This window comes from Giraffa tippelskirchi, chromosome 10 (assembly GCF_054371585.1).
Source record: "Giraffa tippelskirchi isolate mGirTip1 chromosome 10, T2T-mGirTip1v1.2.pri, whole genome shotgun sequence".
Lineage (NCBI taxonomy): Eukaryota > Metazoa > Chordata > Mammalia > Artiodactyla > Giraffidae > Giraffa > Giraffa tippelskirchi.
The window spans coordinates 61795801-61813359 of record NC_137284.1 but is presented as its reverse complement, the minus strand read 5'-3'; the positions used below and the strand labels follow the sequence as shown (position 1 = coordinate 61813359).

At 38.4% G+C, this 17559-nt stretch overlaps 1 long non-coding RNA gene across 1 annotated transcript in view; it reads right to left on the bottom strand.

Annotated features, from left to right (window-relative positions):
* LOC145522681 (uncharacterized) overlaps positions 1–17559 on the bottom strand; it is a 275846-nt gene that overhangs the window by 103602 nt on the left and 154685 nt on the right. The window contains exons 7-8 of the long non-coding RNA XR_014066094.1: positions 11297–11401; positions 987–1042 (exon numbers count right to left, since the gene is read on the bottom strand). This is a non-coding gene — a long non-coding RNA (uncharacterized LOC145522681). The remainder of the gene's footprint in view (positions 1–986; positions 1043–11296; positions 11402–17559) is intronic.

The following is a 17559-nucleotide window of genomic DNA, read 5'->3' as shown; positions in this document are numbered from 1 at the left end:
CTTGAAAACATGTTACCATTTAATTAATTTAGTTCACTTATTTTGTGGAAAATATGACTTTCTCACTCACAGACACAAAGGCTCATTTCTCTTTTGGCTGTAAAACAGCTGTTAGAAAATATTATGAAAAATGAAGTGCAAGTTAATCAGAGAAATGAAAATTAAATTCTCCTTGAAATGTCCTCAGAAATAAAATTCAGAGAAACTGTGCAGAAGGCAAAAACATGGTTGCATTTGCCAAATCTAAAATATTTTTAGGAGTATTTTCTGGTGATTCTTAATCTTCTCAGGGTTCAGACACAGCCTATGGAAGCAGCAGGTCCACTTTTCTGAATCTACAGGAAATGCTATTTGGGGCTGAAAGTGGCCTTGCCATCTGAGAAACAGTATAGCAAAACATACAGCACTTGAGATGTAGCCAACACTAAGTAGATTCAAAGCTTTCATTATCTTTACCCTGTCCCCCAGATATTTTGAAAGCAAGTCTGGTGTAAGTACCATTTACTGCTAGGACCAGACCCCGTGGAGTCACTGCTTAACCATTAAACACTCTCAAGTTGTGGGATCCTTTTGCCTTAGATTTAGTTATGTTTTTTGTTTCTCGCTCTTTTTGGTTTCTGATCCCACTTCTAACTGTAGAGTCTGATTAGTGTTGGAGAAACAGAGCCTGTTCTAATCTAACTGTCTTATAGACCACTGTGTGTGGTTTTTAAGGACTCTCCGACAGAGCCTCATAGAGACCCTCAGTCTTTAGAGTCCACAATTTGAAGACTGCTGACTTTAATAACTTAATTCAGCTTAATGGAGGAAATATTACAGTTATTTTGCTCTGACAGCCTGAGATCTGAATGCTCCCACTCCTTAGTAGTTGATAAGGCTAGATTTCTTAAAACTCAACAAGGAGAATCTCTCTTAGTGGTAGTTAAATGAACTCCACACAGAAAATTTGGCAAGAGAAGGTAAAATACTTGACAACCTCTACTTACTCATACAAATGCTCTCCACAGATGCAGATTCCATTTCTGCACCCAATTCCATATTACTGTAGAATGAATAAGGAAGATCTCATTGATTAGAGAAAATTCAAATAATGTTACAATATCTCACTTGATTTTCACAAATATCCCTATGGGGTAGATATAATTGGGTAAAACCATGTGAAACTGTCATTTGTGTTAGTCAAAAATGGTTGGCATCAGCAAGTTCACATAGCTAAATTTTGTTATTATTATCTCCATTTTACAGATGAGAAACATGAAGTTTGGAGGTCAAGTCATGTGCTGAAAGTTACAGAGCTGCTAAATTGCAGAGCCAGACATAGAACCTAGGAGACTAAGTTTGTGTGACTCCAAAGCCTTGTTCTTTACCAGGCTGTACAGCCAGGTGTGGAACAATCAGGCTGAGAGAAAAAAAGATGCCTGCTTATCCTCCCTACTCATTGACACAGCATAGAGTTGGGTAGAATTCCACGTTGTAGTTATGGTTCGTAAAGACAAATTCAGATTGTGCAAGTATATATGTTTTGACTTCCTCCCCTATGAGCTTTAACTGTGTTAAATGAATAATGATTTTACAGCTCTTGATCCATGGGGATGAAATAACTTAAGATATGAATGGCAAGTGGTTTAAAAATACTTGTTTTATTTTTTTTAATTTATATTGGAATATAGTTGATTTACAATGTTGTGTTAGTTTCAGGTGTACAGCAAAGTGAATCAGTTATACATGTACACGTATCAACTTTTTAAAAGATTCTTCTTCCATATAGGCCATTACAGAGTACTGAGTAGAGCTCTCTGTGCTGTACAGCAGGTCCTTAGCAAAATTACTTAATGTTTTAAGTTCCCAAGGCTGTGATTGGCTGGAAGGTTCTCACATTGCCTTTGGTTTGTCTCTTATGTTTTCCCCCCTTAGATTATAAACTACTCAAGTACAGCTACCCTTTTTCCTTTGAGACTCCTTCTCAAATAGCATACATAAATGATTACTGACGTTTAGGACACTGGTATCAGTCTGGAAATGGTGGTGGCCCAACTACAGACAAAAATATTGCTGCCTAGATGGAGCAGCTAAATCAAAAAGAGCACATGCTCTTGCTCTGCAAGAGGGGGCTATGTATCCTTCATTTCAGTAGGTTTACTTTCCCTTTTGGAGGGCTGCCTTTGTCTTTTTTACTTATGCAGCTGTGTATCTACAGCCAATCCTCTCCACCCCTGCCCCAGGCCTACAAAATAAGGGCAGTTAATTTATGCATCAAAAGTCTGATAGTACATAGAAGGTCATTCATTGAAAACTAAAGGACCTGTTTAAACACTGGTGGTCATGCAAATTAGTGTGATTGCTGGCCCAGGGCCTGAGAGAAACTACATTGAATTGAATAGAAACCAAGCTATGAGAAGATTTGATTTTAAATAAGGTTGAAAGTATACATCTCCGCTCTGGCAGCAGATTTTTTTCATGGCACTATTGTGAATTGCTGTCAGTTGCATGAAATGAATAAACACAGATAATAGGGCTATGGAGATTGGTTGGGGGGTGAGTCTGTGGGAATAGTGTTGTTAGTAGGGGGATAGATGTTTTTAATTTATCTTCACTGTTTTGTTAGACAACATGAATTATTTTGAGATGTACCTTATTTATTTTATAATACTACCACACCTCCCTCCCCCACCCCTGAGACCAAGAGAAGGAGCAACAGATTCCTTTGACTCTGACTCCCTGTGCTAGTCTCACTGGAGTTCTGTTTTGTTTCTTTAATTGGAAGATACTTGACATATAACATTGTATAAGTTTAAGGTGTACAACATGTTGATTTGATACGCACAATACGATTACATATTGTAATATGACTGCCACTGTAGTGTCAGTTGGCAACTCTGTCAGGTCACACAATTATTATTTCTTTGTTTGTGGTGGTTATAATTAAGATCCCTTTCTGGTTCTCAACATGCCAGCAAATTTGGAAAACTCAGCAGTGGCCACAGGACTGGAAAAGGTCAGTTTTCATTCCAATCCCAAAGAAGGGCAATGCCAAAGAATGTTCAAACTACTGCACAATTGCACTCATTTCACATGCTAGCAAAGTAATGCTCAAAATTCTCCAAGCCAGACTTCAATAGCACGTGAACCAAGAACTTTCAGATGTCAAGCTGGATTTAGAAGAGCCAGAGGAACCAGAGATCAAATTGCCAACATCCACTGGATCATCGAAAAAGCAAGAGAATTCCAGAAAAACATCTACTTCAGCTTCATTGACAACACTAAAGCCTTTGACTGTGTGGATCACAACAAACTGTGGAAAACTCCTAAAAAGATGGTAATACCAGACCACCTTACTTGCCTCCTGAGAAACCTGTATGTAGGTTAAGAAGCAACAGTTAGAACCGAACATGGAACAACGGACTGGTTCCAAATTGGGAGAAGAGTATGTCAAGGCTGTATATTGTCATCCTGCTTATTTAACTTATACGCACAGTACATTATGCGAAATGCCAGGTTAGATGAAACACACACTGGAATCAAGATTGTCAGGAGAAATATCAATAACCTCAGATATGCAGATGACACCACCCTTATGGCAGAAAGTGAAGAAGAACTGAAGAGCCTCTTGATGAAAGTGAAAGGGGAGAGTGAAAGAGCTGGCTTAAAACTCAGCATTCAAAAACTAAGATAATGTATTTTTTTAATGGCTGAGTAATATTCCATCGTGTATATACATTTGAATCGGTTCTACTGAGATGGATGAAACTGGAGCCCGTAATACAGAGTGAAGTAAGCCAGAAAGAAAAACACCAATACAGTATACGAATGCATATATATGGAATTTGAAAGATGGTAACGATAACCCTATATGTGAGACAGAATAAGAGACACAGATGCATAGAACAGTCTTATGGACTCTGAGGGAGAAGGTGAGGGTGGGATGTTCTGGGAGAATAGCATTGAAACATGTGTATTATCATATGTGAAACAGAACACCATTCCAGGTTCGATGCATGAGACAAATGCTCAGGGCTGGGGCAATGGGATAACCCAGAGGGATGGGATGGGGAGGGTGGTGGGAGGTGGGCCCAGGAAGGGGAACACATGTAAATCCATGGCTGATTCATGTCAATGTATGGCAAAAACTACTACAATATTGTAAAGTAATTAGCCCCCAGCTAAAATAAATAAATTTCTTTAAAAAAAAAAAAAAAACAACTAAGAAAATGGCATCTGGTCCCATCACTTCATGGCAAATAGATGGGGAAACAATGGAAACTGTGACAGATTTTATATTTGGGGGCTCCAAAATCACTGTAGATGGTGACTGCAGTCACGAAATTAAAAGACATTTGCTCCTTGGAAGAAAAGCTATGACAAACATAGACAGTGTATTAAGAAGCAATGACATTCTTTGCTGACAAAGGTCCATCTAGTCAAAGCTATGGTTTTTCCAGTAGTCATGTACGGATGTGAGCGTTGGACGATAAAGAAAGCTGATGCTTTTGGACTGTGGTGTTGGAGAAGACTCTTGAGAGTCCCTTGGACTGCAAGGAGATCAAGCCAGTCAATTCTAAAGAAAATCAATCTTGAATATTCTTTAGAAGGACTGATGCTGAAGCTGAAGCTTCAATACTTTGACCACCTGATGTGAAGAAGTGACTCATCAGAAAAGACCCTGATGCTGGGAAAGAAAGAAGGCAGGAGGAGAAGGGGATGACAGAAGATGAGATGGTTGGATGGCATCACTGACTCAATGGACATGAGTTTGAGCAAACTCTGGGAGATAGTGATGGACAGGGAAGCCTAGTGTGCTGCAGTCCATGGGGTTGCAAAAAGTCAGACACAACTGAGTGACAGAACAACAAAGTTCACTATACTGTACGTTAGATCCCAGAACTTATCTACTGCATGCAAGTGTGCCCAGAGTTATTTTTGAAGTTGCTGTGGATAGTTTCCCTTAAAACTGGTCTTTCTCTATCTTTGGCTGGCCTGCCTCACATTTTCAGACAATGGACAACTTGGGCAATTGATAGGATGAAGCTTGAGAAGTTCTGTACCTGTGCAGTAGATAACAAGAAGTGGTGCAGTCCCTCTGAAGTACAACCTTTGGCTAATCCCTCTGAAGTACTACCCCCACCCCCATTAATTTCCTTATCCTATTTCTAGTTGACAGCCACTGCTCAGTGTCTCAAAGAGATGGCAACTGGATTTAGTGGGACTTCTCTAAATCCCAGAGTCATGATATTCTTATGCTTGCATGATTCTATTTCCACTTATATGAATCCTTTATTCTTATAAACAATATCAAGACAGTCTCTATGTTGAAACAGCTATGGAGGGTATTAAAAAATAAACACAAAGCTCTTACTGGATGACAGCCTTCTTTAGGTTGGCTTTTACATTCTGACACAAATATAGAAGAGGGTATATAATGTAAATGTGCAGTAAAAATAATAAAATGAACAGCAATGTACCCTCCACCTAGTCTGAAAAATAATAATGCCTCTAAATTTAACATAACAATGCCTCTGTATTTCCGGATGCCATGAGTCCTTCCTAATCCCATCACCTCTTGGGCTTTCAGAGGAAACCACTATCCTGAATAGTTTTATTAGTTTCCTTGCTTTTCTTTGTGGTTATACCACATTACCACATATATATGTATGCTTAAATAATAAATCACTTAATTTCATGAGTTTCTGAATTTCATATAAACTGAGTCATATATATATATGCTTCCATGACCTTCGTTTTTTTTGCTCAACATTAAGTTTTATTTATTTTTATTGTTGTATTTAATCTACTGTTTGGCCTCAATTTTATCTGTCCACTTGTTGATGAATATGTGGGTTATTAAATTGTATACTATTAATAATACTACATTAAGATATTAAATAGAGAATTTCTAAATGAAATATTTGCAACCTGTTTAATCAGATTTCCTTTTAGCCTGAAATGGCTATATGCAATTCAACTGAACTTTCCTCTAAATTGTAAACTGCTCAGGCATTATCATAGCAGTCACTTTGAAAAGATATTAGTGATAATGCCACTAAGAGGGCACATCTGCCACACAAAGACATATATTCTGTAGTGGGTTGAATAAGTGTTCCCCCAAAAAGTACAGGCCCACCAGGAGCCTCATTATGTAACTTATTTGGAACTAGGATCTTAGCAGATGTAACTAATTAAGATGAGGTCATACTGGATGAGGAGGGGCAGTAAATCCAATGACTGGTTTCCTGACAAGAAGAGTGGACACAGAGATATACAGATGTACAGAGAAGGAGGCCATGTGACTGGTGACTGTGAAGGCAGAGATTAGAATGATGTAGCTACAAGCCAAAGTATGCTAAGTATTGCTGGGAGCCACCAGGAACTAGGAAGAGGCAGGGAAGGCATCTTCCCTGGAAGTTTCAGAAGGAACATGGCCCTGCCAATTGATTTCAGACTTCTAGGATCCAGGACTATGAGAGAACTAAAACTCTAAAAACTCTATGCCTCTACGAATGAAGATGGATGAGATGCACCTTATGGAGCTTTGGATTCCACAAGACTCTGCCTAGTTCCCCAGATTCAAAATTCTTAAGCAGCTGCGTCTTGGTTTGTACACATGGCTCCTTGGGCACCGGGATCAGCACCTCCTGTAGTAGCTTTACAGTCTAAACTGCTATCCACAATGGTCCATCTGCAGTTGGCTGATGGAGTGGATGTCAGGCAGTGGTGAGGGCAGGTTGACATGACAGGACTTGTCTTCTGCAAGTCCTTCTCACTGTGTCCGAGTGGTCCTCCTCAGAGTCCTGGAAGAGACCGCATCTGGATGGAGGTGATTAACCTAGTGGGAGCTCTGACTGCCCCAAGTCCAGCTGATCACACCAAGGGCTGACCAGATCTTCACACTGGCTGCTCAGTTCTCAGCAGAAAGCCTCAGCATGTAACTGTAGGGCAAAAGTTGCCACTAATGCTTGTTCACCTCTGTTGGCTCTTATTATTTTATTTCTAGCTTCTGAAGAAATCCTTTACTTCTCAACAGCTCTGCTACAGATTTTTAAACATTTAAAATGTTTTCTTTAGCATAATAACTTGTGCTGTATTGAAAGATTTTCTTTGAACATTTAGTCTATCAATTTGAGCCTAGCCACCGAGGGCTAGAATTCAGCTGGCCTTTGTAAAAAGGTAGTCACAGTTAACCAAGAATCACATTCTACTGAAGAAATATATGTATTGTATAGACATATAAATTGATACAGCCACTATAGAGAACAAAATGGAAACTCCCTTAAAAACTAAAAATAGAACCACCATATGATGTAGCAATCCCAATCCTAGGTATCTACCTGGAGAAAACCATAATTCAAAAAGATACATGCATCCCAAAGTTTGTTGCAGCTCTATTTACAATAGTCAGACATTGAAACAACCTAAATGCCTATCAACATAGGAATTTTAAACATAGGGATGGATAAAGAAGATGTGATGCATATATACAATGGAATATTCAGTTCAGTTCAGTCACTCAGTTATGCCTGACTCTTTGCGACCCCATGGACTGCAGAATGCCAGGCCTCTCTGTCCATCACCAACTCCCAGAGTTTACTCAAACTCATGTCCACTGAGTCAGTGAGGCGATCCAACCATCTCATCCTCTGTAGTCCCCTTCTCCTCCCACCTTCAATCTTTCCCCTCATCAGGGTCTTTTCAAATGAGTCAGTTCTTTGTATCAGGTGGCCAAAGACTGGAGTTTCAGCTTCAGCATCAGTCCTTCCAATGAATATTCAGGACTGATTTCCTTTAGGATGGACTTGTTGGATCTCCTTGTTGTCTAAGGGACTCTCAAGAGTCTTCTCCAACACCATGGTTCAAAAGCATCAATCTTGTCACTCAGCTTCCTTTACAGTCCAACTCTCACATCCATATATGACTACTGGAAAAACCAAAGCTTTGACTAGATGGACTTTGTTGACAAAGTAATGTCTCCGCTTTTTAATATGCTGTCTAAGTTGGTCATAGCTTTTCTTTCAAGGAGCAAGCGTCTTTTAATTTCATGGCTGCAGTCATAATCTGCACTGATTTTGGAGCCCCAAAAATAAAGTCTGTCACAGTCTCCATTGTTTCCCTATGTGTTTGCCATGAAGTGACGGGACCAGATGCCATGATCTTAGTTTTCTGAATGTTGAGTTTTAAGCCAACTTTTTCACTCCCCTTTCACTTTCATCAAGAGGCTCTTCAGTTCTTCTTTGCTTTCTGCCATAAGTGTGGTGTCACCTGCATATCTGAGGTTATTGATATTTCTCCCAGAAGTCTTGATTCCAGCTTGTGCTCCATCCAGTCCAGCATTTCTCATGATGCACTCTGCATACAAGTTAAATAAGCAAGATGACAATATATAGCCTTGATGTACTCCTTTCCCGATTTGGAACCAGTCTGTTGTGCCATGTCCAGTTCTAACTGTTGCTTCTTGACCTGCATACAGATTTCTCAGAAAGCAGGTCAGGTGGTCTGGTATTCCCATCTCTTTCAGAATTTCCCACAGTTTGTTGTGATCCACACAGTCAAAGGCTTTGGCATAGTCAATAAAGCAGAAATCGATGTTTTTCTGGAACTCTCTTGCTCCTTCGATGATCCAACAGATGTAGGCAATTTGATCTCTGGTTCCTCTGGCTCTTCTAAATCCAGCTTGAACATCTGGAAGTTCACGGTTCACATACTGTTGGAGCCTGGCTTGGAGAATTTTGAGCATTACTTTGCTAGCATGTGAGATGAGTGCTATTGCGAGGTAGTATGAGCATTCTTTGGCATTGCCTTTCTTTGGGATTGGAATGAAAACTGACCTTTTCCAGTCCTGTGGCCACTGCTGAGTTTTCCAAATTTGTTGGCATATTGAGTGCAGCACTTTCACAGCATCATCTTTTAGGATTTGAAATAGCTCAACTGGAATTCCATCACTTCCACTAGCTTTGTTCTTAGTGATGCTTCCTAAGGCCCACTTGACTTCACATTCCAGGATGTCTGGCTCTAGGTGAGTGATCACCCCATCATGATTATCTGGGTCATTACTCAGCTATAAAAAGAAATGAAACTGTGCCATTTGCAGACACATGGATGGACCTAGAGACTGTCATACAGAGTGAAATCATAAAGAGAAAAACAAGTATCGTATATTAACACATATATGTGGAATCTAAAAAAGTGATATAGATGAACTTATCTGCAAAGTAGAAATAGAGACACCAGACATAGATACCAATGGGAGAAGGGGTGAGGTGAGTGGATTGGGAGATTGGGATTTTATACACTATATAAAATTCCCTGGTGGCTCAGACAGTAAAGAATTTGCCTGCAATGCAGGAGACCCAGGTTTGATCCCTGGGTGAAAAAGATCCCTTGGAGGATGGCATGGTAACCCCTCCAGTATTCTTGCCTGGAGAATCCCATGGACCAGAGGAGTCTGGTAGGCTACAGTCCACAGGGTCACAGAGTTGGACACAACTGAAGCTACTGGAAAGGAGCACAACGTATAAAATAGATAGCTAATGATAACTGACTGTATAGCACAGGGAACTCTACCCAGTGCTCTGTGGTGACCTAAGTGGGAAGGAAATCCAAAAAGAGGATATATATATATATATATATATATATATATATATATATATATATATATATATGCAAAGCTGCTGATTCACTTTGTTGTACATCAGAAACTAACACAACATTGTAAGGCAATTATACTCAAATAAAATAAAATATAAAAAGAATCATATTCTCCTGAGTAAGTATACGTATTGTAATCTGTTAGCTGTCCATGTTCATTCTTTAATTCAACAGTCACCTACATAGGTAAGCCAGTGTACTAGATACTGTTAGGAATCCAAAGACAACAGAATCAACTTGAGCCTAGTAGACTATATATAAATTAAATAAGTATCTGGTAATTTTGTTTATATTTGGTTGGCCAAAAAGTTTGTTTGGGTTTTTCCATAACATCTTAGAGAAAAACCTGAATGAACTTTTTGGCTAACCCAATAGTTTACCCATGGCATCATTATGTGTATCAATTTATTTAATTACAAATTAAAAAAAATAAAAGGAATTTCTTTCCATTTTTTTTAAAGGAGAAACATTGAGATATGGCTATAGACTTAATTGATCATAATGTCTTAACTTTCCTGGTAGCTCAGATGGTAAAGAATCCGCTTGCAAGGCAGGAGACCCCAGTTCGATTCCTGGGTCGGGAAGATCTGCTGGAGAAGGGATAGGCTACCCACTCCAGTATTCTTGGGCTTCCCTGGTGGCTCAGCTGGCAAAGAATCTGCCTGCAATGTGGGAGACCTGGGTTTGATCCCTGGGTTGGGAAGATCCCCTGGAGAAGGGAAAGCCTACCCACTCCAGTATTCAGGCCTGGAGAATTCTATGGACTGTATAGTCCATAGGGTTGCAAAGAGTCAGACACAACTGAGCGATTTTCACTTTCTTTCAATGTCTTATCTTGGGATTAGTTATGAATTAATCTGCCAGTTACAAAGATGACTTTAACAGCAGATGCCCCTACTGTAAGTATAGTCAGATAACCTAATTTCATGTAAGCAGCTTCCTTTTTGCTTATAGGGAATGTAGTTGTTTGCTCTTGTATTCTTTTCAAATGTTAGTTTGAAAGCTATTTTTGTGCACCATTGGGTACATGTTTCTTTAACAATAAATAGCAAAGTTGTCATTAACCTACAGAAAGGAGGGCTGTTATAACTCTGCTTTCCTGAACTTGAGGCACCAACTTGATTAGAGAAGGGAAACTAAAAACGCCACTTCTCTCCACTCTTTTCCCTCATCACAGCTGATCAAAGTCCCTTTTCCTACACAAGCTACCAATGGGAGACAGGTACTAGTTTGCATGAAATTGTATAGTGAGTGATTGAGAGGTCAGTCTCTGAAATTCAAGTCCTAGTTTTGAAACATCCTAGTTTGTATTACTGTGGCAGGTTCTAAATTCAAGCCTGGGTTTCCTCGGGTAAAAAAATTGGGTACAATAGCATGTTTTGCAGGACTAGAGTAAATATTAAATAGGTGCAATATATAAAAAGTGATTACATATGTTATCTGGCATGAGTTCAATGTTAAATAAATGTTGATATGAAGCTATGACCTATGTGGTCCAGTCTTACAGCAGTATAGCTGTCAAAGCCTGGAAGTTGAAAAAAATCTAATATGTTCAGTATCCTTACCTATATTTAATAAGCCCCCCAAAGAGGACACATAGCCTTCAGCAACATTTCTTAAATCCTCTTTGTTTTTACACTTAGTCAGTTATTTGACTCACCTTACACTCCTGTTCCATAGACAAAAGATCCTCTCCTCTTTTCAGTCTTCCCTATTCTCACAATTTTGAATCACAAAATAGCAAGGAAAGACTCTCTGGAGAGATCTGAAGAAGAAAATGAGTGGGCAAAATCAAAATTCTCTTAAGTGATTGTTAACCACTATCTGCTGGTGATAAAATGCAAAATATATAAAATTTTGCATTTAATATAATATACAAAAACTACTTCTACTTTCTCCCATCACATTTTATCTATTTGGATGCCCTTTTAAAAACCATCATTCAGGATCTGCAGCCAGAAAACTGAATCACTGACCAATCAGATTCAAAGGACTGCTAGTTTTGATGGTCACGGGAGTAGTAATTTTGGAGCACGATGCTCCAAACATTAATAATGAGAAACCATAATACCATTTAAAGTATGACGTACATTTGTATTGCACTTTATAATTTTATGAGTGTTTTCCCATGTTATTTAACCCTACTCCCCACAAAAATCTTGTGAGGTTGGCAGATTGAGGATAGTTGTCTCATGTTTAATAAATGAGACGAAACCACAGGAGACTGATGTGAGAGGTACTGCAGTGAATGGCTTTAGTCAGAGAGTCAGGTGGGAGCCTTGGTCACCCAGCAGGGAGGTTGAAGAGGGGCACAGGAAGGGAGGGCCCCTCTTAGCCCACCCTGCCATAGATTCCAAAGAGGAGAGCATCTCATTTGGTACCAATGCCTTGGCTTGTTGATTCTTGCCATATACACTTCCAGGCACTTTGTGGACATCTTACGATACTGACACTAATGGAACTTTATCTGCAAAACTCACTAGCCTAAGAGAAAATTCTATTAACACTTGCCTTGCCTTTCTTCTTCTCTGATATAAAAAACACAAATGAGTTAAAGAAAAAATTATTATTTTTTTTAGAAATAGGGAAGATTTTCTTAGGTTGATTTTTAATAACTAAGGATTGTTAAATATGTCTGTTGTGGTTTTTAGAGCACAGGGATACCACAGTAAAGTAAGATCTTTTATCCCCCAGTAGAGAGCAATGGTACATTTTATTCAATACATTAAATTACGTAGACATTAGCCACAACATGTTGATTCAGCTTCACAGGAAATGAAAATCAATACCATCTGCACGGATAGTGGCTCCACATCACCGTAGCACACACTGTAATGTGTTCATTGCGTCTCAGCTCCAAAACCTCACTTTGTTAGAATGATATTATTGTAAATTTTTAAAAAGTCATTTTAATATGCATATAAAAATCCAAATCAAGAAGTAAGTAGTAGGTTTTGCATCCAGATTTTAAAAGCAATATTCTCCAACTGCTTTGAGTTTGCCTCGCATTTGATAAATTTTGAAACTGTCATGAGATACAGATCTTCAAAGGATGTGAGATATGGCCCAAGTGCCTAGCATAGAGTCCAGTGCGTAACAAGTGCTCAAAAATTATTTTTGAATTAATGTATCAGCACAAGATCCACTACTATTTCATAACATATTCTTGGAAAAAAAGAAACCTCAGTGTAAATGTACCCACTGACTGTAAGATGCACAATAAGTTTTAAAATGTGAAAAAAAACTGTGATTAAGAATTTAGGGAAAGCAATAGTTGTTTTAGGAGACGCAGGTATAAATGCATTGAAAATTTGAAGAATAAAGAGTTTAATTTCAGATGGAGGGACTAGATAACTCTTTAAAATTATAGTTATCTGGAGGGGCTGGTAGGATGGGCCCTTTTTATAGAGCTCCAGAATTCCTGTGTAGGAGGGCTTGAAGGTAACAGTCTGGTTGGGAAGAGGATGACTGAGCAACTAAGGAACTTGTTCTAAAAATGCATTTGTTTAGCAAGCACGCTGACTTCTTTAGATTGTATGTTTATTACCTGGAGGGCCTGGATTGAACTGGAGGTGAAATGGCGTTGATTATGTTGAATTAAAAATTTTTCCATTTTGGATATATAGGAATTTATGTCTAGAGTTGTACCTTTGTCTACTGTCTATTTTTCTAGTTGGCTATACCTATTTCACTGTGTTTTGTCTCTGGTGGCTCAGATGGTTAAGAATCTGCCTGCAATTCAGGAGACCTGGGTTTGATCCCTGGGTTGGGGAGATCCCCTGGAGAAGGAAATGGCAACCCGCTCCAGTATTCGTGCCTGGAGAAATCCTTGGATAGAGGAGTCTGGTGGGGCTACAGTTCATGGAGTTGCAAAGAGCTGGACACAATTGAGTGACAAACACTTTCACTTTTTAGTGTAAGAGACTCAAAATAATCTTAATTGAAAATAATCTCTGTTTATATTTATTCTATACTGTTACACTTGATCAGCTTCTTCTATATTCAGGAAATTTCCTGAGCGGACCTCTTTGTCTTATCCATCTTCATACCCACAGCATTAATTAGCACAGAGCCTGGCTTTCAGTAGGTGAAAATAAAGTTATTTATTAAAAGGAATGCCCTTGAAAAACATGGATGGTATGGTTAATTCTTTTGGGCATGCTTGCATATCAGGTCCTATTTCATTTTGTAGACAGAATGATGAAACAAGACCAGAGGCCAACTTAGAGTTATAAATAAAGGTCAGAAGAAAACCTGAGCTAGAATCCAGAGCATTCAAGTTCTGGTAGTGTATTTTGCACCATATTCTCCAAGTACTAGCAAAAATCACATGGATGTTCCTTGCATATGAATATGTCCTTTGTAGAAACTGTGACATTATTATGTCAAATCTCTAAAAGTCAGACATGCATCTTAAACTGATTTTTGGAGGGTAGGTTTTGACCTCTCTTGTGACTACTGTTACATGCATGTGCAAGACAGCTGATGTGGGAGAATGTGCACTTGTTTCCATGTAATTACATGCTATGGAGCCTCATCATTTCTGCTTCTTTAGTCCAAATTTCTTAACCAACTCCTTTCAAATTGGATCTTCAGTACAGCCATTTCAATTCTATAGCTTCAAAACAAAGTCATTTTAAGCCATTCAAACATGGAAAAAAAATATGAACGATTTCTGAAAGCACAAAGCAGCCATTTTCTTCAAACTCCAGTAACTGAAATAACTGAAGAGATTTAGTTCAAATTGCAAATAAATTCGCCTTTGGATTGAGAGGAGGCAAGAAAAATATCAGACTCAAAGGTCAATAGGAACATTTTGGAGTAAGTTATAAACAGAAAATAGGCATTTAGAATGGAAAAGTTGAACTCAACAATAAGATGGGGTCATGGCACCTTGGTAAGTATTTTTTATTATTTTTTAAAACTCACTGTGTTAACCCAGGACTTTATTTTCACTGAGTCTAATTGAGAATATTTTAGTGATTTTGTGTGTGCACGTGTGTTTAAAGGATCAGGGAATGATACTTTGTACTTTGTTAAGTCTTGTTTCAGAGAAATTTAAAGCTTGAAGAAATCTTGGGCTAGATTTCTTCTCCATTCCCTGCCTCTCCCTAGAACACTTAGGCCAAAAATTACCACTCTCTGTGACTAGTATGGCATCAAATTCTCAGGGAAAAGTAACTGTTTAGAGGAACTAATTTTCTAAAATGCCCAAATTTCTTAGACTTTAAATATTTCCAATGGAAATGAATACAAATTCCAAACTTGAAAGGCCGATAAGATGATTAGATGTGCCTGTCAATAGGTAATTAACAGAAGCACATTTGTGATTTATTGGAAAGTGCAAGAGCAATTGGAATGACTTCTGTTGTTCTGCAGTTGCATGTTGGAGTTAAATCCAGTGTTTTCTGGAGCTGCAAAAGTCTGTAGTATGATATTCATCAGCATTTTATAATGTGTTTATTGACTGAAAGGTCTCTAATTAGGAATTTGTTCTCATTCCAGTTGATGGAGGGATAAAATGTATTTTTTCACCAGCTACTTAAAAAGAATTCCTAATCCAGTGATTCCACTTCTGGCTATTTATCCAAAGAAAACAAAAACATGAATTCAAGAAGATATATGCACCCCAGTGTTTATTTATGATGGCCAAGATATGGAAGAAACCTAAGTGCCCATCAATAGATGAATGGATAAAGAAGATATATACATACACACACAGAGACACATACACACACACACACAAAACGGAGTAGTACTGAGGCATAAAAAGAAAAGATATCTTCTGTGACAATGTGGATGGGCCTAGAGCAAAGTATTATGCTAAGTGAATAGGTCAGAGAAAGAAAAATACTGTATGATTTCACTTATATGTGGAATCTAAAAGACAAAAATGAACAAATATAACCAAAAAGAAAGAATCAGAGATACAGAGAACAAATAGATAGCTGCCAAAGGGGAGAGGATTAGGAAGAGGAAAGAAATAGCTGAGGGAGATTAGGAGGTACAAACTTCCAGTTACAAAATAAATGAGTTATAGCTGTGAACTGTACATTGTGGGGAATATTGTTAATAATTATGTAGCTTATTTGGATGATGACAGATGGTAACTAGACTTATGGTGCTCATTTTGAAATATATAGAAATATTGCACTATGTTGTGCAAATATTCAAACTACCATACAATTGTGCTCATTTCACGTTGGTAAGGTCATGCTCAAAATCCTTCAAGCTAGGTTTTAGCCGTATATGAACCGAGAAATTCCAGATGTACAAGCTGGATTTAGAAAAGGCAGAAGAACCAGAGATCAAATTGCCAATATCGGCTGGATCATGGAGAAAGCAAAGGAATTTCAGAAAAGCATCTACTTCTGCTTCATTGACTACGTTAAGGCCTTTGTATGAATCACAACAAACTGGAAAATTCTTAATGAGGCGGGAATACCAGACCACATCACCTGTCTCCTGAGAACACTGTATGCAGGTCAAGAAGAAACAGTTAGAACCAGACAGAGAACAATCTCTTGTCCTGATTTTCCCACAACTGCACTGTAGCTTCTAGCAGTATCAGGTGTCTGGCCTTTCTGGAACCTGTCAGTCTCTGTGCGTGTACCCTTGCTGTTCTCTGTGTCTGAAACGTCCTGCTCATTAATCTCAGCTTTGAGTCAAGACTCAAACATTACTTCCTGGATAACGGGCCACTCTCCTTTCACTCCCAGCATAGGTAGGTAAGGCAATCCTCTGATTGTATTTGCTGGTTGGTCTGCATGTGTGATTCCTCAGTAGACTGGAATATCCTAGGGGGCAAAAGTGCTTTGTGTGTCTGCATTTTTGTAACCCTGGAACCTGGCATAGTGCTTTATATATGGTATGTGTCCTTGAAATATTTACTGAGGGAACAAGTATATTCCTTGGTATAAATCATAAACATAACTTTAGATTTCCTATATATCTTATAAGATTTCTTACGTATATCTCTCTTTCAGGTGTAATTTTCTTTACATAAGTGATGTATGCCTAAAAACATATTTTTAATTCTGTGCATTTAATAAAATTCTAGATCCATGCTACACTGTCCTATAAAGGAGTTGCTAGCCACATGTGGCTATTTAAATTTAAATCAGGGAAAATAAAATAAAAATTAAGTTCCTCAGTAGCACCAGCCACATCTTAAATGTTCAATAGCCACACGTGGTTTGTAGCCATTTTATTAAACAGCACACAGAGAGAACATTTCCATCATTGCAAAAAAGTGCATTGGACAGTGTTACCTTAGAGAAACTGGCTATCTTTGGTAACGTTTCAAATTCTTCTGTAAATAGTAGTCATAATCACTCATTATCAGAGAAATGCAAATCAAAACCATAATGAGGTACCATTTCACACCAGTCAGAATGGCTGTTATCCAAAAGCCTACAAGCAATAAATGCTGGAGAGGGTGTGGAGAAAAGGGAACCCTCTTACACTGTTGGTAGGAATGCAAACTAGTACAGCCACTATGGAGAACAGTGTGGAGATTCCTTAAAAAACTGGAAATAGAACTGCCATATGACCCAGCAATCCCACTGCTGAGTATACACACTGAGGAAACCAGAGTTGAAAGAGACACATGTATGCCAGTGTTCATTGCAGCATTGTTTATAATAGCCAGGACATGGAAGCAGCCTAGATGCCCATCAACAGACAAATGGATAAGGAAGCTGTGGTACATATACACAATGGAACATTACTCAGCCATTAAAAAGAATACATTTGAATCAGTTCTAATGAGGTAGATGAAACTGGAGCCTATTATACAGAGTGAAGTAAGCCAGAAAGAAAAACACCAATACAGTATACTAACACATATATATGGAATTTAGTAAATCGGTAAAGATAACCCTGTATGTGAGACAGCAAAAGAGACACACATATAGAACAGTA